The sequence below is a fragment of the Astyanax mexicanus genome, chromosome 14 (genome assembly GCF_023375975.1).
Source record: "Astyanax mexicanus isolate ESR-SI-001 chromosome 14, AstMex3_surface, whole genome shotgun sequence".
NCBI lineage: Eukaryota > Metazoa > Chordata > Actinopteri > Characiformes > Acestrorhamphidae > Astyanax > Astyanax mexicanus.
Genome location: NC_064421.1, coordinates 35,747,081 through 35,768,163, shown reverse-complemented (window position 1 = coordinate 35,768,163; position 21,083 = coordinate 35,747,081). Strand labels below are relative to the sequence as shown.

The 21,083-nt window shown below is 41.9% G+C and overlaps 1 long non-coding RNA gene across 50 annotated transcripts; it reads right to left on the bottom strand.

Annotated features, from left to right (window-relative positions):
* Nucleotides 1-2,587: 2,587 nt before the first annotated feature.
* LOC125781049 (uncharacterized) lies at nt 2,588-12,717 on the bottom strand. 50 transcript variants are annotated; one of them, XR_007424114.1, is made up of 11 exons: nt 10,910-12,717; nt 10,628-10,815; nt 10,052-10,290; nt 9,472-9,714; nt 8,414-8,660; nt 8,234-8,319; nt 7,329-8,045; nt 6,996-7,093; nt 6,522-6,568; nt 6,381-6,474; nt 2,588-5,901 (listed from the first exon to the last, which is right to left on the bottom strand). It is a non-coding gene; the product is annotated as an uncharacterized LOC125781049 (long non-coding RNA). The 50 variants fall into 50 exon arrangements; XR_007424116.1 differs by lacking the exon at nt 6,381-6,474; XR_007424118.1 differs by lacking the exons at nt 6,522-6,568; nt 6,996-7,093 and adding an exon at nt 6,808-6,854 and having other exon boundaries at nt 6,381-6,427.
* Between the last annotated feature and the right edge of the window lie 8,366 nt (nt 12,718-21,083).

Genomic DNA, 21,083 nt, shown 5'->3' with positions numbered 1-21,083 from the left:
TATAGTGTTCAGATTTTCCGTGGTAGTCTCCCAGAAGAGCGTGCGCTCCTGCACGGATATTTTCGTTCCTTTAAAAAAAAAAAAAAAGAATAATAATAATAGTAATATTAATAGTAAACTTTGTTTATAAAGCACTTTTCACAAGTTAAAATTCAGCTCAATGTTCTGTACATACAGAGAGGTAATAAGGAAAAAAGGAAAAGGAAAAAACACAATAAACTATGTGACTATGGTATTAAAATAAATCAATTAAAATAAAAAGTAACAAAAATGTAGATCAATACATATATAGACGTATAATAATACAAACACAAATTATTAAAACAAAGTTTATTAAAAAATGTCTTTTTGAAACTGTTTACTGATGCTGCTTGCCGGATCTCAACTGGTAAACTGTTTCATTTCTTTGCTGCATAAAAACAAAAAGCCTCCCCTCTTCTCTTCTTTTCTGTAACACTATATAAAATACACTGCATAAGATTATAATAGCTGGTATAAAATAATTATATTACAATGTTTTAGGATGTATTTTTTTTCTTTGGTCGCAAAACCCGATCTAAAAGGCAGCCGAAATGTCCGTGCAAAATCACGCGCTCTCCCGGGAGGCTTCTCATGCCTACTGAAAGGACACCCACAATGGGGAAATCTGCACACTGTGCGTGCCTCGCTCTTAAACTGCAGCTCACGCAGTTACAGCTACATTTCATTCAAAATACTACCACTTTATTCTCGTAATATTAATTGCCTGAATTTTTTAGATAAAGCTGTGCAGTATCTTTAGCAGACTGGAGAGCACACAATGATAGAAAGCTCATTACAACCAGACGAGACTTGAGACTCGACTTGGATTCGTGACCAAAGACTTGTGATCATCCAGTTGCTGTTAGTCCTCTCATGCTGGCTAACATCACCTGATGCTCGTTGTCATGGTTACGAGGACACTAAGCGATACCACACATGCGCGTCATGTTTGATCGGATTACTTATAGCGTGCACATAAACGGAGAGTTTACTCAGACTATTGGGGAAAGTGTACATATAAACACCTCAATCAGATTCTAGAATCGGAATGAATTCATTCGGATTGAAGGAAAACTTTGCATGTAAACATAGCCAGTGCTTCCTATACGTGTCTGTGGGAACCTGCAGTCCTGTAAAGAGTGGGATGTGTGTTTTAGAAGAACTGAAAAAAAATCAGCAGATATAACGTAACACAACGCAAACCAACTGACCACTGCAGGTATACACAAACTTGTAGAACCATCACGTCTTTGTCTCTCTCTTTATGCATAATTGATATGCACCATTACAAATGACCTGTCTGAGGACGGCAATCCATGCACCAAACACACACACACACCCCCACACAAACACACACACACACACACACACCCCCACACAAACACACACACTCACACACACACACACAGACCCACACACAGACCCACACACAGACCCACAAACACACACACACACACACCCAAACACACCCACACTCACACACACCCACACCCAAACACACCCACACTCACACACACCCACACTCACACACACCCACACTCACACACACCCACACTCACACACACCCACACTCACACACACACACACCCACACACACACACACCCACACACACACACACACAAACACACATACAAACACCCACACAAACACACATACAAACACACACACACAAACAGACACACAAACAGACACACAAACACAAACACACACACAAACAGACACACAAACAGACACACAAACACAAACACAAACACACACACAAACACACACACACACACACACACACATACACACACACATACGCACCATTACAAATGACCTGTCTGAGGACGGCAATCCATGCACCAAACACACACACACACACCCACACAAACACACACACACACAAACACTCACACACCCCCACACAAACACACACACACACCCACACACACACCCACACAAACACCCACACAAACACACACACAAACACTCACACAAACACTCACACAAACACTCACACAAACACTCACACAAACACTCACACAAACACTCACACAAACACTCACACAAACACACACAAACACACATACAAACACCCACACAAACACCCACACAAACACCCACACAAACACCCACACAAACACACATACAAACACACATACAAACACACATACAAACACACATACAAACACACACACACAAACAGACACACAAACAGACACACAAACACAAACACACATACAAACACACATACAAACACACACACACAAACAGACACACAAACACAAACACACACACAAACACACACACAAACACAAACACACACACAAACACAAACACAAACACACACACAAACACAAACACAAACACAAACAGACACACAAACAGACACACAAACAGACACACAAACACAAACACACACACAAACACACACACAAACACACACACAAACACACACACAAACACACACACAAACACACACACAAACACACACACAAACACACACACAAACACACACACACACACAAACACACACACAAACACACACACAAACACTCATGGAGAGACGCTCGTGGTAAAGGAGCCCAAAGACTCTAAAGTAAAGTGATGAGTAAAGCCCCACTGGACCATCGCAATATTTGTTGAGGTTGTTGGTGGAGGGCACTTTCAAATAAAGGTGGTCAAAGGGCTGCACACCACCTTCTGGACCAAAGGACCAAAAACTGGTATTTTCAGAGAGGTAGAATTCAGCACAACATCTAGAAACACCTGGAATTAACAGCATTATACAAAATAATAGTTGTTGACTTCAGTACTTGTTGACGACAGATACAATGTAACAAACACATGAATGTTTGTACGGAATCTGGTCCGGACTTTTAAAGGACCATTAAGAATTATGCTTTCTGTTATAACATTACTGTAGTAATGTCTTATTAGATATTAAGGAAATGTGCTGAGTTTTGCACTGGCAACTCTTGTCAGCAATTAGCAAACATTTCGGAAAATCAATGTGGGTGGTGACTGAATCTGTCCAACACTATTACCCCCAGTTCTATTTCCACATTCTGGGTTGTCAGGTATAGACAACAGCATGCAAAGCTGTGTGTGGCAGTCACAGAAGCTGGCTATTTTTCTGCTGACCTGGTAAGCACAGAGCTTCAGTGATTTCTATCCATAGCTGGGTAATTTATCACCACCACTAGCATAGTAGAAAACCAAAATTGAAACTGGACATTTTGAAACTGAAACGTACATGGTTGGTTGACATACTTGGCTGAAAAAATGTCAAAATTAAGTCACGGAAATCACTGGGTTATATTCTACCAACTCTTATCTTTTCATATATATATATATATATATATATATATATATATATATATATATATATATATATATATATATATATATATATATATGGTCTTGTAGGGTTTGTCTTGAAATTTACATTTATTCAGTAGTTTACGGTCTTAATGACTAAAATTGTCATATGGTGTAACATGACTGTTATTGTGTAATAAAAAGGGGTATAATGTGATAATGTAAGTCAATTTATTTTAATCCTTTTTAATACTATATATAAGTAGGCCCATCGTGAATGTAGTAATGAGTTTATGCACCTGTGACGCAGAGATGTTTGTGGAGATGTGTTAGCTTGCGAACGTATTCGAGGCTAATAGGACTTTCAAAAACTAAACAGCTTTAGAAAAAGTTTACAGAAGTCCAGTCCGGGAAGGGCTTTGTTTTAAAGCCCCATTCCACGGCTCCGGTGCGTAAGTATTTTGGCTTTAAGCCAAATGAGCGAGGAGAACCATCAACGCAATTGAGGCGGTATGTTTACTTTGTTTCTAAACAGTGGAAACCAACCTGAGATCTTATTTAAAAGCACAACGATCCAGCCCCACTTTCCGAAACTGAATATTTAATATAAATATTTTTCCCCCTGAGAGATCCTGCCTCAAGCCCTACAGGGTAAACATGCTGGTGTTCCTTGCTCTGAATTAGCCTGACAGTTACATTAAAAAATGCATTTATAGCAAGAGCTATAGCTGAGCCATCTGTGTCTTTGATCACATGGACTCGTGTGTTTTTGAGCTTATTTGTGTTTTACAGCATATGCATATATGATCAGAAAAAAGAATCTGCAAGCGCCTGTGTCCACAGAAAAAAAATGTAAATGTTACTTTAATCTATTTGTTGTTACTTTATTATTATTTTTTTTTATAAAGGTCTATTGCCGTTTTCTCAAAACCCCAGGGTGGTTGTATTTTATTAGTTTTCATTTATTTTGGATATTAAAATATTTTTATATTAGAAGCTCAAAATCTGTTTTTAATAATAGAAAGTTAGTTTAACTGTAAAATGGTGTAATAGTATTATTATGCTAGTATATTATTACTGTGGCACAGTGTCTTAAAGATCCTTTGGGGAGGCCAGAAGCAGGAAAAAAAATCATTTTCTATAATGGTGCTCTAAAATGACAATATTATAATTTTTATCACAAATTTTGGGACAATATATCGTCCTGAAAATGTTGTTATTGTGACAGGCCTATATATAAGTCTAGCATTGTTCATGTGTTAATCGAATTCTTTCAATATACTTTAAATTATTTTGGAAATACCTTGTTATAAAAGTAAGAAAATTCTTGTAACCTTTGCTGGCACTATTCCTTATATGTCACACTGAAGAGTTTTTTTGATAAATAATCAAAATACTTTTTTTTTTCATTCTGAATGTCACATCATATGACATGGTGTCACGCCACATGATGAATCACACCACACGACAATCTGTATGCAAAAATCTGTATTATCTGAATTTAGCAAACAAACAAACTTAGTTTGGCAAGTGACTGAAATCATTTTCAGTTACAGCAGAATCACTAAATTTTAATCACAAGATTTAATCTGTCGACTGTTAGCTACAGGTATTCTAATAATCTTTAGTAAATCTTTTATATTTAATGCATAATTTCTTTTTAAATGAGAGTGAGCAAAACATCATCGATCAGAAAGCTGTGGATGTATTGTTAAAAACAGTGTGCCACTAAACACAGTGACACATTTGGCTTCTACTTAAAGAAACAAACAGAAGAACCATGTGTTTATAATATATGCCTCTACTGGTGTTGTGCTGAAGCTGGATGTTCAGCTGTGCTACAGTGAACTGACACTGGGTCAAATTGAACTTTTCCTTTTGTGTTCAGGAGTAACTGAGTCTAATAAGTAAGTGAATCTGCATGAATGAGTCAGTGTTGCTGTTTACAACAAATATTTTGGGTTAAACAAAATATTTTAAACACCTATTAGCTATAAGATAAGTATCTAATATCATTATTTATGTATTTAAATGCAGTTCATATCATATAGGGTGACAAAATAGAATTTCATGTGAACGCTAACCGAGCCGAACGCTAACCCGAACGCTAACCGAGCCGAACGCTAACCCGAACGCTAACCGAGCCGAGCGCTAACGCCAACCGAGCGCTGAATGAGCCGAACTCTAACCGAGCCGAGCGCTAATGCTAACCAATCCGAACGTTAAACGAGCCAAACTCTAACCGAGCCATACACTAAACGAGCCGAGCGCTAACGCTAACCGAAGCGAACGCTAAACAAGCCAAACGCTAACCGAGCCGAACGCTAAACGAGGCGAACGCTAAACGAGCCGAATGCTAACCGTGCCGAACGCTAACCGTGCCGAGCGCTAACGTTAACCAAGCCGAACGCTAAACGAGGCGAATGCTAAACGAGGCGAATGCTAAACAAGGCGAACACTATCTGTTATATAACCCCAGAACCTACTAATCCAACCAGCACAGCGTCATCTGTTATAGAACCCCAGAACCTACTAATCCAACCAGCACAGCGTCATCTGTTATAAACCCCCAGAACCTACTAATCCAACCAGCACAGCGTCATCTGTTATAGAACCCCAGAAACTACTAATCCAACCAGCACAGCGTCATCTGTTATAGAACCCCAGAAACTACTAATCAAACCAGCACAGCGTCATCTGTTATAAACCCCCAGAACCTACTAATCCAACCAGCACAGCATCATCTGTTATAGAACCCCAGAACCTACTAATCCAACCAGCACAGCACCATCGATCTGTTATAGAAACCCAGAACCTACTAATCCAACCAGCACAGCGTCATCTGTTATAGAACCCCAGAAACTACAAATCCAACCAGCACAGCGTCATCTGTTATAGAACCCGAGAACCTACTAATCCAACCAGCACAGCGTCATCCATCTGTTATAAAAACACAGAAACTACTCATCTAACCAGCACAGTGTCATCTGTTATAAAACCCCAGAACCTACTAATCCAACCAGCACAGCGTCATCTGTTAAAAAAAACCCAGAACCTACTAATTCAACCAGCACAGCGTCATCTGTTATAAAAACCCAGAAACTACTCATCTAACCACCACAGCGTCATCTGTTATAAAAACCCAGAAACTACTTATCCAACCAGCACAGCGTCATCTGTTATAAACCCCCAGAACCTACTAATTCAACCAGCACAGCGTCATCTGTTATAAAAACCCAGAACCTACTAATCCAACCAGCACAGCACCATCCGTTATCAAACCCTAGAACCTACTAATCCAACCAGCACAGTGCCATCCATCTGTTATAAAAACCCAGAAACTACTCATCTAACCAGCATAGCGTAATCTGTTATAAAAACCCAGAAACTACTAATCCAACCAGCACAGCATCATCTGTTATAAACTCCCAGAAACTACTAATCCAACCAGCACAGCGTCATCTGTTATAAAACCCCAGAACCTACTAATCCAACCAGCACAGCATCATCTGTTATAAACCCCCAGAAACTACTAATCCAACCAGCACAGCGTCATCTGTTATAAAACCTCAGAACCAACTAATCTAACCAGCACAGCGTCATCTGTTATAAAAACCCAGAAACTACTAATCCAACCAGCACAGCGTCATCTGTTATAGAACCCCAGAACCTACTAATCCAACCAGCACAGCACCATCGGTTATCAAACCCTAGAACCTACTAATCCAACCAGCACAGCACCATCCATCTGTTATAAAAACCCAGAAACTACTCATCTAACCAGCACAGTGTCATCTGTTATAAAAACCCAGAAACTACTAATCCAACCAGCACAGCGTCATCTGTTATAGAACCCCAGAACCTACTAATCCAACCAGCACAGCGTCATTTGTTATAAACCCCCAGAAACTACTAATTCAACCAGCACAGTGTCATCTGTTATCAAACCCCAGAACCTACTAATCTAACCAGCACAGCGTCATCTGTTATAAAACCTCAGAACCTACTAATCTAACCAGCACAGCGTCATCTGTTATAAAACCCCAGAACCTACTAATCTAACCAGCACAGCGTCATCTGTTATAAACCCCCAGAAACTACTAATTCAACCAGCACAGCGTCATCTGTTATAAACCCCCAGAACCTACTAATCCAACCAGCACAGCGTCATCTGTTATGAACCCCCAGAACCTACTAATTCAACCAGCACAGCGTCATCTGTTATAAAAACCCATAACCTACTAATCCAACCAGCTCAGCACCATCCATCTGTTATAAAAACCCAGAAACTACTCATCTAACCAGCACAGTGTCATCTGTTATAAAAACCCAGAAACTACTCATCTAACCAGCACAGCGTCATCTGTTATAAACCCCCAGAACCTAGTAATTCAACCAGAATAGCGTCATCTGTTATAAAAACCCAGAACCTACTAATCCAACCAGCACAGCACCATCCATCTGTTATAAAACCCCAGAACCTACTAATCCAACCAGCACAGCGTCATCTGTTATAAAACCCCAGAACCTACTAATCCAACCAGCACAGCGTCATCTGTTATAAAACCCCAGAACCTACTAATCCAACCAGCACAGCGTCATCTGTTATAAACCCCCAGAACCTACTAATCCAACCAGCACAGCACCATCGGTTATCAAACCCTAGAACCTACTAATCCAACCAGCACAGCACCATCCATCTGTTATAAAAACCCAGAAACTACTCATCTAACCAGCACAGTGTCATCTGTTATAAAAACCCAGAAACTACTCATCTAACCAGCAAAGCGTCATCTGTTATAAAAACCCAAACACTACTAATCCAACCAGCACAGCGTCATCTGTTATAAACCCCCAGAAACTACTAATCCAACCAGCACAGCGTCATCTGTTATAAAACCCCAGAACCTACTAATCCAACCAGCACAGCGTCATCTGTTATAAAACCCCAGAACCTACTAATCCAACCAGCACAGCGTCATCTGTTATAAAACCTCAGAACCAACTAATCTAACCAGCACAGCGTCATCTGTTATAAAAACCCAGAAACTACTCATCTAACCAGCACAGCGTCATCTGTTATAAAACCCCAGAACCTACTAATCCAACCAGCACAGCGTCATCTGTTATAGAACCCCAGAACCTACTAATCCAACCAGCACAGCACCATCGGTTATCAAACCCTAGAACCTACTAATCCAACCAGCACAGCACCATCCATCTGTTATAAAAACCCAGAAACTACTCATCTAACCAGCACAGCGTCATCTGTTATAAAAACCCAGAAACTACTAATCCAACCAGCACAGCGTCATCTGTTATAGAACCCCAGAACCTACTAATCCAACCAGCACAGCATCATTTGTTATAAACCCCCAGAAACTACTAATTCAACCAGCACAGTGTCATCTGTTATCAAACCCCAGAACCTACTAATCTAACCAGCACAGCGTCATCTGTTATAAAACCTCAGAACCTACTAATCTAACCAGCACAGCGTCATCTGTTATAAAACCCCAGAACCTACTAATCTAACCAGCACAGCGTCATCTGTTATAAACCCCCAGAACCTACTAATCCAACCAGCACAGCGTCATCTGTTATGAACCCCCAGAACCTACTAATCCAACCAGCACAGCGTCATCTGTTATCAAACCCCAGAACCTACTAATCTAACCAGCACAGCGTCATCTGTTATAAAACCTCAGAACCTACTAATCTAACCAGCACAGCGTCATCTGTTATAAAACCCCAGAACCTACTAATCTAACCAGCACAGCGTCATCTGTTATAAAAACCCAGAACCTACTAATCCAACCAGCTCAGCACCATCCATCTGTTATAAAACCCCAGAACCTACTAATCCAACCAGCACAGCGTCATCTGTTACAAAACCCCAGAACCTACTAATCCAACCAGTACAGCACCATCCATCTGTTATAAAACCCCAGAACCTACTAATCCAACCAGCACAGCACCATCCATCTGTTATAAAACCCCAGAACCTACTAATCCAACCAGCACAGCGTCATCTGTTACAAAACCCCAGAACCTACTAATCCAACCAGTACAGCGTCATCTGTTATAAACCCCCAGAAACTACTAATTCAACCAGCACAGCGTCATCTGTTATAGAACCCCAGAACCTACTAATCCAACCAGCACAGCGTCATCTGTTATAAACCCCCAGAAACTACTAATTCAACCAGCACAGCGTCATCTGTTATAAACCCCCAGAACCTACTAATCCAACCAGCACAGCACCATCCATCTGTTATAAAACCCCAGAACCTACTAATCCAACCAGCACAGCACCATCCATCTGTTATAAAACCCCAGAACCTACTAATCCAACCAGCACAGCGTCATCTGTTATAAAACCCCAGAACCTACTAATCCAACCAGCACAGCGTCATCGGTTATAAAACCCCAGAACCTACTAATCCAACCAGCACAGCGTCATCTGTTATAAAACCCCAGAAACTACTAATCCAACCAGAACAGCGTCATCTGTTATAAAACCGCAGAACCTACTAATCCAACCAGCAGAGCACCATCCATCTGTTATAAAACCCCAGAACCTACTAATCCAACCAGCACAGCACCATCCATCTGTTATAAAACCCCATTACCTACTAATCCAACCAGCACAGCGTCATCTGTTATAAAACCCCAGAACCTACTAATCCAACCTGCACAGCGTCATCTGTTATAAAACCCCAGAACCTACTAATCCAACCTGCACAGCATCATTTGTTATAGAACCCCAGAACCTACTAATCCAACCAGCACAGCACCATCGGTTATCAAACCCTAGAACCTACTAATCCAACCAGCACAGCACCATCCATCTGTTATAAAAACCCAGAACCTACTAATCCAACCAGCACAGCGTCATCTGTTATAAAACCCCAGAACCTACTAATCCAACCAGCACAGCGTCATCTGTTATAAACCCCCAGAACCTACTAATCTAACCAGCACAGCGTCATCTGTTATAAACCCCCAGAACCTACTAATTCAACCAGAACAGCATCATCTGTTATAAAAACCGAGAACCTACTAATCCAACCAGCTCAGCACCATCCATCTGTTATAAAACCCCAGAACCTAGTAATCCAACCAGCACAGCACCATCCATCTGTTATAAAACCCCAGAACCTACTAATCCAACCAGCACAGCACCATCGGTTATCAAACCCTAGAACCTACTAATCCAACCAGCACAGCGTCATCCGTTATAGAACCCCAGAATCTACTAATCCAACCAGCACAGCGTCATCTGTTATAAAACTCCAGAACCTACTAATCCAACCAGCACAGCATCATCTGTTATAAAAACCCAGAAACTACTCATCTAACCAGCACAGCGTCATCTGTTATAAAACCCCAGAACCTACTAATCCAACCAGCACAGCGTCATCTGTTATAGAACCCCAGAACCTACTAATCCAACCAGCACAGCGTCATCTGTTATAAACCCCCAGAAACTACTAATCCAACCAGCACAGCGACATCTGTTATAAAACCCCAGAACCTACTAATTCAACCAGAACAGCGTCATCTGTTATAGAACCCCAGAACCTACTAATCCAACCAGCACAGCGTCATCTGTTATAAACCCCCAGAACCTACTAATCCAACCAGCACAGCGTCATCTGTTATAAACCCCCCGAAACTACTAATCTAACCAGCACAGCACCATCCATCTGTTATCAGTAGTAAATAAACTTTTGATAAAAATAGGGTCAAATATCTAAAAGCATTGTAAGCAGGGCTCGTAAGCTTTATTTTTACAGATAAACATATTTCGGGTATCAATGTAAAAATGTATTATAGTGTAGTTACTCTTTAAGACGTATTTGAGCAGTCTAGAGTCTCCTGAAAAAACTGCCTTCTTTTACTGACCAATCACATGGTTTATTTTTGTTTACAGACTTCTCTCAGCTACCATGTGGGAAACAACAGAATTGCATTACATTGTTTGCAAAATCAGGAGAACACTAAAGTAGATACTGACTACTTTAAAGGGCCCATATCCTGCATTTATCATGCATTCTAGTTCAACATTGCTACTGTACCTGGTGTTTTGCCTTGTGTTCTTATCAGATGCTTTGTGCTGTACTGAAAGGTAACTCATAACTGTGCTGTGGGTTGAAAACGGGATTAAAGTTGGGACAAACACAGAATCTTTTTTTATTAGAGGTTAAAACATTGCAGGTAATGGAAACCTATTGGGATTGCTAGGATTTTTCTTGTTAATTTTCTTCCCTAAATAAATTCTTCTCTGTAAATCATCCAAACTTCAAATTGGGTATGTAGGTCCAGTAACTTAGCTACTACTCAGTAAAAAAAAAAAAAAAAGTAGAATCTAGATGAAAACTTTTTGCACCTAAGTTTTATGAACAATATATCATTGTAAGTTTTTATCTCCACCCACATCCACCACTTTTAGTATTTAGCAAAATCGTTCAAATCATACAAAAGTACAAACTTTAGTACTACCAACAATACATGTATCAAAATATGAAGAAGATTTAGAACATTTCTGTTGCAATTGTTCAAAAATTTAAAATGTTGTGAACACATAAACTCATTTAAATTTTCGATGTGATTTTAGTGTATTTTTATTTAGAAGAATTGGTCTTGGCCTTACAAAATGTCATGTGGTGCGACTGTGATTTATGTTAAAATTAATACATTTCCTTAATATACTTTATTTTTATTTTACAATTTTTTTGTAAATTATGATCTCAATTTTGTTTTTTAGTGTCACAATCACTGGCTACAATGTAGATAATAAGGTAATTTTTCCTGTAAATCCTATAAAACTGTTAAAATGTGTTCTAAAATACCATTAACTTAAGCATACAGTATCAATACTTAATATTTCAGCAACAGAAAATTGATACTTTATTTTAAATTTAATACAGTTACTGTTATTTTAGGTTGCACCTCATGATGGTCGCTCCAAAAGACAAAGTATCGACTCACTCATTCAGACTTCCCCTATTCCCCTATTACTAGAAGACTAGCACAAAAAGTGAAAATCTAGACCATATATCTATCATGGAAAACACTCTGCAATGGTCGCACCACATGATGTTTTCAAGTTCAGTCAGAATGTACAGGCAGAGAATTGGCCACCTTAACAAAAGGTCACTATGAAATTTATAATCAAAATATATATTTGTAGAAATAACTTAATATTCACAATTTTTTGAGGTCACACCACATGATATCCAAATGTGGCAACTACATTCCAGCTGTTAAAAAGTTTTTTTTTTTTTTTAATCAAATTTAAGAGACTTAAAAACTTGCTCGCAGATTCCACAGGTCCCTGGCAAACTGGTAAATGATGCAACTTCCTGTATTTAAATTAGTTTTAACATAATGGTTTCTTGATGGTCACACCACATGATATTCTATAAAATGGAGATTATCTGACAAATTTTGCTTATATATTACGATGAAAATAAAATTACAAATGCTTTGCAATTTTGCACAGGACTCAAAAACACTTTGAAAATCATGCCGAAAAGGTTAAAAAAAAAAAATATATATATAGGTTTTAAAGAAGTTCTCAAAACAATAGTCATGGTGGGACAGTCGCACCACATGATATTTTGACACTTTAAATAACCAAAACTTTCTGATGAACTAATTACTTTTAATAAGTAAAAGTAAGTACAAATGTGAGAGGGAGACTATGTATCTATGACAACGTTTTATGGGTTTAAACCTTAAAATTTAGGCGTCACGTCATTGACCCATATATATATATATATATAGAGATGCAGTTTATTAGATTAAAAAATAATAGAATATAAACTTTAATATAGGTTTGTGAGTTACTGTACTGTTAGGAATACATTTCATATTAAACACCAAGACTTTTAATAAAGGCTTTGATTAGTATTGGGTTTACTTTGCCCCAAAAAATTAAACAATATATGAAGAAATCAGACTTGATGATCAGAAAGAAACGGCAGCAGGAGCTGCTCTGACTTCTCTGCAGGACGGAGCTAGACCGTGTTTATCCTTTTCTCAATCTGCGTTCTTGTATGTACTTGTGTTCTTTAGGACTCAGGAAACGCCATCAGACGCAGCCCAAGTACTTGCAGTAAGTTTGCAGTTAGCCAAGTACACAACAAATACCCGGATGTGTTCTTGCTCCTCCCACATTATCGAGGATGCATAGAAGGTGATTGTGGCTGTGTCTCAATTCCGGGGATGCATCCTTCGAAGGATGCGGTCTAAGAAGGTGTGTCCTTTGAAGGATGGGAAGGCTGCAGCGGCTATACTGAAATGGGACAGTGTACCCTACGGAGTACTTCCTGTTTCCTGTGTGAGATTCTACCCACCACAACCAAAGTCAGAGCTGAGAAATGAGCCAGAGATTTTGATTCTAGTTTTACTTCAGACCACAAAAAAACCCAATGTAATTAAGTCCAGGTTAATTAACTGTGCAGTTACTTAAATATTTTAAATGTGAACGAGTGGAGCTGAACATGAACATGAATAAAAGGGCGTTTGAAATGAAGTTGGAAAAAAGAGAATAAATTAGAATAAAATATAATTTAGTTTATATATATATATATATATATATATATATATATATATATATATATACATATATAGTATTATGTAGTTTATATATATATATGTATATAGTATTATGTAGTTTATATATATATATATAAATTAAACAATACTCATAAATAAACTAAATAATACATAAGACATACAAACAGATATATATATATTATTTAATTTATGTAAATAAATATATGTATTTATATATCTATAATATATATATATAAGATACTACATATATACACTAAATAATACAAATTATATAATATCTAAATAATATTTATAATATCTATAAGTATTTATATATCTATAAACTACATAATACAGCCGACTCCTTTGCCGTCTCCGCTCTTTTTGCTCTGAAATAAACTGGCGCTCAATGAATCTTGGGATACTGTAGGCTGCGAAGGATACACGCGATGCATGCTTCGTTTCCGAGCAAAAGTAGGCTGCATTCGTCGGCCGCATTCGAAGGAGTCTTTGAAATGGGACAGCCTAGTCGCACCGCGGTGACGTAATCGGCCTTCAAATGAGTCCTTCGAAGGATGCAGCCCCTGAAAAGCCTGTGTGGACTTCTTACAGCCGATAACCCAGAATGCACCTCGCAGCAGTATCAGCGGAGGAGACAGTAAATACCTGTGGGTTACACTTTTTGAAAACAGTACTGTTGTGTGATAAAATAAAGTTGAACGTTGAATGAAGTTATTTTTAGGGAAGAATGTAGGGGTTTAGACTTCAGATATGTGTTTTATTTATTAACAAAGCAACTAAAATGCATAACGGTAAAAGTTCCCTCCGCGGTATACCGAACTACTCTAGTTTGATCAGATTTTCACAAATCAGGTCTCAAACCAATCTTTATAACCTTAAAGTCAGAAAATCATATAGTAAATAACTGTAGAACACAATACATGTTGATATACTGTATGAAAACAACTGCCACCTGTATAATAGTAATATTTGAGGGGTAAAAACAGACTTTTCTGCTATGTTGTGAGACTACAGTTATAGATTGCAAAAACTAATACAGTGAACATATAGTAAATAAAGAATATACTCAATACATTTTGAAACAACAATGTGCTGGCTAGCGCTGCTAAACTGGGCTGGCTAGCGCTGCTAAACGGGGCTGGCTAGCGCTGCTAAACGGGGCTGGCTAGCTCTGCTAAACGGGGCTGGCTAACGCTGCTAAACGGGGCTGGCTAGCGCTGCTAAACGGGGCTGGCTAGCGCTAATAAAAGGGGCTGGCTAGCGCTGCTAAACGGGGCTGGCTAGCGCTGCTAAACGGGGCTGGCTAGCGCTGCTAAACGGGGCTGGCTAGCGCTGCTAAACGGGGCTGGCTAGCGCTGCTAAACGGGGCTGGCTAACGCTGCTAAACGGGGCTGGCTAGCGCTGCTAAACGGGGCTGGCTAGCGCTGCTAAACGGGGCTGGCTAGCGCTGCTAAACGGGGCTGGCTAGCGCTCATAAAAGGGGCTGGCTAGCGCTGCTAAACGGGGCTGGCTAGCTCTGCTAAACGGGGCTGGCTAACGCTGCTAAACGGGGCTGGCTAGCGCTGCTAAACGGGGCTGGCTAGCGCTAATAAAAGGGGCTGGCTAGCGCTGCTAAACGGGGCTGGCTAGCGCTGCTAAACGGGGCTGGCTAGCGCTGCTAAACGGGGCTGGCTAGCGCTGCTAAACGGGGCTGGCTAGTGCTGCTAAACGGGGCTGGCTAACGCTGCTAAACGGGGCTGGCTAGCGCTGCTAAACGGGGCTGGCTAGCGCTGCTAAACGGGGCTGGCTAGCGCTGCTAAACGGGGCTGGCTAGCGCTGCTAAACGGGGCTGGCTAGCGCTGCAAAACGGGGCTGGCTAGCGCTGCTAAACTGGGCTGGCTAGCGCGGCTAAACGGGGCTGGCTAGCGCTGCTAAACGGGGCTGGCTAGCGCTGCTAAACGGGGCTGGCTAGCGCTAATAAAAGGGGCTGGCTAGCGCTAATAAAAGGGGCTGGCTAGCGCTGCTAAACTGGTCTGGCTAGCGCTGCTAAACGGGGCTGGCTAGCGCTGCTAAACGGGGCTGGCTAGCGCTGCTAAACGGGGCTGGCTAGCGCTGCTAAACGGGGCTGGCTAGCGCTGCTAAACGGGGCTGGCTAGCGCTGCTAAACGGGGCTGGCTAACGCTGCTAAACGGGGCTGGCTAGCGCTGCTAAACGGGGCTGGCTAGCGCTGCTAAACGGGGCTGGCTAGCGCTGCTAAACGGGGCTGGCTAGCGCTCATAAAAGGGGCTGGCTAGCGCTGCTAAACGGGGCTGGCTAGCTCTGCTAAACGGGGCTGGCTAACGCTGCTAAACGGGGCTGGCTAGCGCTGCTAAACGGGGCTGGCTAGCGCTAATAAAAGGGGCTGGCTAGCGCTGCTAAACGGGGCTGGCTAGCGCTGCTAAACGGGGCTGGCTAGCGCTGCTAAACGGGGCTGGCTAGCGCTGCTAAACGGGGCTGGCTAGTGCTGCTAAACGGGGCTGGCTAACGCTGCTAAACGGGGCTGGCTAGCGCTGCTAAACGGGGCTGGCTAGCGCTGCTAAACGGGGCTGGCTAGCGCTGCTAAACGGGGCTGGCTAGCGCTGCTAAACGGGGCTGGCTAGCGCTGCAAAACGGGGCTGGCTAGCGCTGCTAAACTGGGCTGGCTAGCGCGGCTAAACGGGGCTGGCTAGCGCTGCTAAACGGGGCTGGCTAGCGCTGCTAAACGGGGCTGGCTAGCGCTAATAAAAGGGGCTGGCTAGCGCTAATAAAAGGGGCTGGCTAGCGCTGCTAAACTGGTCTGGCTAGCGCTGCTAAACGGGGCTGGCTAGCGCTGCTAAACGGGGCTGGCTAGCGCTAATAAAAGGGGCTGGCTAGCGCTGCTAAACTGGTCTGGCTAGCGCTGCTAAACGGGGCTGGCTAGCGCTGCTAAACGGGGCTGGCTGACGCTGCTAAACGGGGCTGGCTGACGCTGCTAAATGGGGCTGGCTAGCGCTGCTAAACGGGGCTGGCTGACGCTGCTAAACGGGGCTGGCTAGCGCTGCTAAACGGGGCTGGCTAGCGCTGCTAAATGGGGCTGGCTAGCGCTGCTAAACGGGGCTGGCTGACGCTGCTAAACGGGGCTGGCTAGCGCTAATAAAAGGGGCTGGCTAGCGCTGCTAAACTGGTCTGGCTAGCGCTGCTAAACGGGGCTGGCTAGCGCTGCTAAACGGGGCTGGCGAGTGCAACTAAACAGGGCTGGCTAGCGCTGTAATGATTTACAGTTTTGTTTACTTAGGCGCTTCCCCCAGCTTCCCCATTTGAAGGGAAACATGGCGAAACACTTGCTCACTTCAATGTAGACTTCCTTACTAGTGTTGCATAATGTGCTTTATAATTCAATGCGTCTTATAGTCTGACAGTAAATTACAATTCTTATTATACGGTAATAAGCTGTAGTCTTTCTCTACAATACATTTTTGCAATTTTACAACGCTTTTTTTGACCTTTACTTACTGTACTGTAGAGCAAAAATGTGACTAAGGGGTTCCTGTTTCACATACTGTATTTACAAATGCATGCTCTCTCACGCACACATACACACACACCTACACATTACTGTAAAACAACCAGTTGCATTTCTCCTTTTTATGATATTGCTCTTGTTCTATAGACAATCAAAGTCAAAATTTCAAGTTAAGCATAAAGTTTGCATGTCATATATATATAAATAAATATATATATGTATATATATATATATATATATATATATATATATATATATATACACACATACATACATACATACATACCGTCACTGTGGTTTCTGACACCTGAGTACACTGTCTCTAGCTACACCCAGGCCTGATTATTGCCACGCCTGTTCTCAATGAAGACATCACTTAAATAAGACCTGCCTGACAAAGAGAAGTCCACCAAAAGATCCTTAAAAGCTACACATCATGCCGAGATCCAAAGAAATTCAGGAACAATTGAGAAAGAAGTTAATTGAGATCTATCAGTTTGGAAAGGGTTATAAAGCCATTTGGGAGCAGCTTCTGTTGCATGCTTCTGTTTAAGGTGTAGAGATAAATGTGTCGCGCTGCTTCGTTTAGAAGCAATCGGTTTAAACACACCTGTTTGGTCCTCGCTGCGTTACTTTCCACCCATCAACCCCTCCAATCAGAACCACATCCACTAGATCAGTTGAAAAAAAGTAATTTCAATAATTTTGGTTAGGAACCTCTGACAGTACACAGCAGGATTAGCCAGCAGACTTTGTCTGCATCTCTGTGGCAAGTCAGCGGATGAGAGAGATGTAGATACTTATAAAATATTGGGTTTTGTTCTTCTGTCACAGTTAAACTTAAACCAGCTTTTTCAAGTTTTGCCATTTAGCATAAGCTAACACTTTGGTGTGTTAATTGCTCAGTGTATACATGGGGCTTGGCCAGAAACAGCTTAATTGCATAAAAATCCTTAATCAGCTCATTCTGAAAGGGACTAAAATTGGTAAGACTAGAGCTATTGGACTAGAGCTATTGAGATCTCTAATGTAAAAGTGATTTTATTCAAAGAACTTCAGGAACATATTTTGTATAGCCCTAAGTTGTATAGACCTATTCTAATGTGTAAAAATAGACATGTTCCCTTAAAACAGGCCCCATTCAGAGCTTGATCTGGAGCTTGCAACAGACAATAGAATGTATTTAAGCTTTTCTAATTCAGTAAACAGTTTATTAAACTAAACTTTTTTCAACTAGAAATTACAATGTGGGTTAGCATGGATTATTTCTTAATCAGTTCTTAATTACATTTGTGCATAATTGAAGTCGCTTCTAAAATGATACTATATTATTGTCTTAAAAGTTTGTAATAATAACGTAATAGGTGTTGCACTGTAATAATAACAAAAATTGCAGATTTTAATTCCAAAAAATCTTTAGATCTTATCTGTAGGCCTAGATAGTCCTGAGGGTCCCCCGCTGATATTTATAGCATAGTGTGTGCAGTAACCTTGCTATCTTTACAATAGGCTGTCAAATCTCTCCAACACTGTCAATGAGATGAGACAGAAAATCTGTGTGGTACACACACCCCACCCACAGGGAAAAGCTCCACGCTACTCTACACTATTTCACAAACCAAGCAACAGGTGTAGTCAGACAGTCACTCACTCTTTTCCAGAAACCGTAGTACAGATACAGGGGCTAAAGAAATTGTTTGCGCATTTGCACATCTGTGTCAGTAACCTAAAGTAACATTCACTACATACAAGTGGTGTCCACAAACATTCAGACATATAGCTTAAGTTTTTAGTCAATATCAGTTCAGTTCTACTGAAGAGTGTATTTAACACTAATCTGCTTAATCACACCTGCCCCAGCTAATGGATGTCTTGCTTGGCAGGATCAGGTGCTTCAGGCTTGGCTGAGAAAGGCCTTTTCCAGCACAGGTTGGCGATTTCCCCGCTGCAGCACACCTGACTCACCTCCGCAGTAATAAACCAGAGCAGAAGTGCACAAACCAGGTTTAGTGAGGTAAAGGAAAACTCTGCTGACTTGAATAGGTTTGGTGTAAAATACTTTGTTCTAGAAAATCTTACCCAGTCAGAATATTTGACAGCTTTGGGGATGGCAAGCTGTACAATGAGAACTTTTAGTAAGAAGACCATTACCTAATCTTGTAGTTGGGCAGCGTGTGCTTCTTCTTGATGACCCTTTTGAGCTGGTTGACGATGATGGAGGTGAGCTGGGGCAGAGGGCGGCCCTCAAACTGGGACTTTACCTCGAAGTCGATGAGCGGGTCCTCCAGGAAGGAAAAGGACCAGTGTGTGAAGGGCACTCGGGTGAACTGCAGCCTGAGGCGCCCCGCCACCCGGGTCATCTTCACGAACAGGTAAGCAGATTTGCCAAATACCAGGTCCACATCAATGGCTAGGTGGAATCCCCCATTGTACTCTAGGTCCACCTCAAAGCTCAGCTCCTCTGGAACGCCCTCGTCATTGACAGCCACAGGTTTCACCAGCCGGGTGGTCTTGAAGATAGGCACGGAGTTGCCCAGGGAGATCTCACGGAGGCTGAGACCCTCTAGGAGGCGCCCTGCTGTTTTGGTCTGCAGGAGTTCCTCAAACTCCACCCGGATCTTCTTGGTGACCCAGTGGCGCACAACTGGAGTGTCCCGGAGCTCCCGAAACAGGAATAAAAAAATGGCATTGAGGAAGCCACAGGTCTCCAGTGCTGGGTCAGTGCGGGGGGATGATGATGGGGAATGGGGCTGGGATGATTGGGACTGGGTTTGGGAATGCTGAGATTGGTTCTGGGGTTGGGATAAAGTCTGGGCTGGTGGCGGTTTTGAGGCGTTTCCTTCATGCTGCCGGGAAGACACCGTGGGTACTTGCTGGTTCTGGCCCGGATCACTCGTCTGCTGGTGCGGCTGGTGCTGGAAGTAGTCTCTCAGTGCTGGATCCGCCACGGCTCGGCCGTACTGCTCGGTTCTCCGGACGGGCTCCGGGCTCCTCCGGTAAAGCAGCGCCAGCTGCAGCAGTATAGTGACCACGGCACCGGACAGCGCGGAGATCAGTATCAGATAGATCATCTTCAACCGGCTGTCAGTCTCGGAGGCCTCCGCGATTTAACGAAAACAAAACAACACCAAGAAAAGCGAGGTTCCACCTGGTCGCTCACAAAGCTGCCATATCATCCGCCTCGTTCCTGGGTTGCGGAGGCGCGCCCTGATTGGACCGACGCGCCCCTCGTCACTCTGCGTGATGACGACCGCAAGGAGCAAAGAGCGAGTTCCGGTGGGTTTTATTTAACACCCGTATACCGGAGAGTCCCGCCCTTCCCGCTCTGGGATTGGCGAGACTCGTCTTGTCTCCTGCGCTGTGATTGGCTAGTAGCTCAGGCTTGCAGAACGGCAGAGTATTTACGTAAGGGAATACTCTAATCTTATTTTATCTAGTCATAAGGATTACTAAGCAAACATTTATTCACAGTTTTATCACAATTGAATTACAATACATATATCTGCCTATACAGCTTACAGGAGCTCTTTTCACTCTGAGAATCCAGTCAGCCAGCTATTGAGGCTATTTACATTACAGTCTCAAAGACAGAAACAAAATCAAACCGTCTCTTAAAAGAGAAATCCGATATGAAATGGAATTTTGGTGTAGTAAAACATGACATTAAGTACT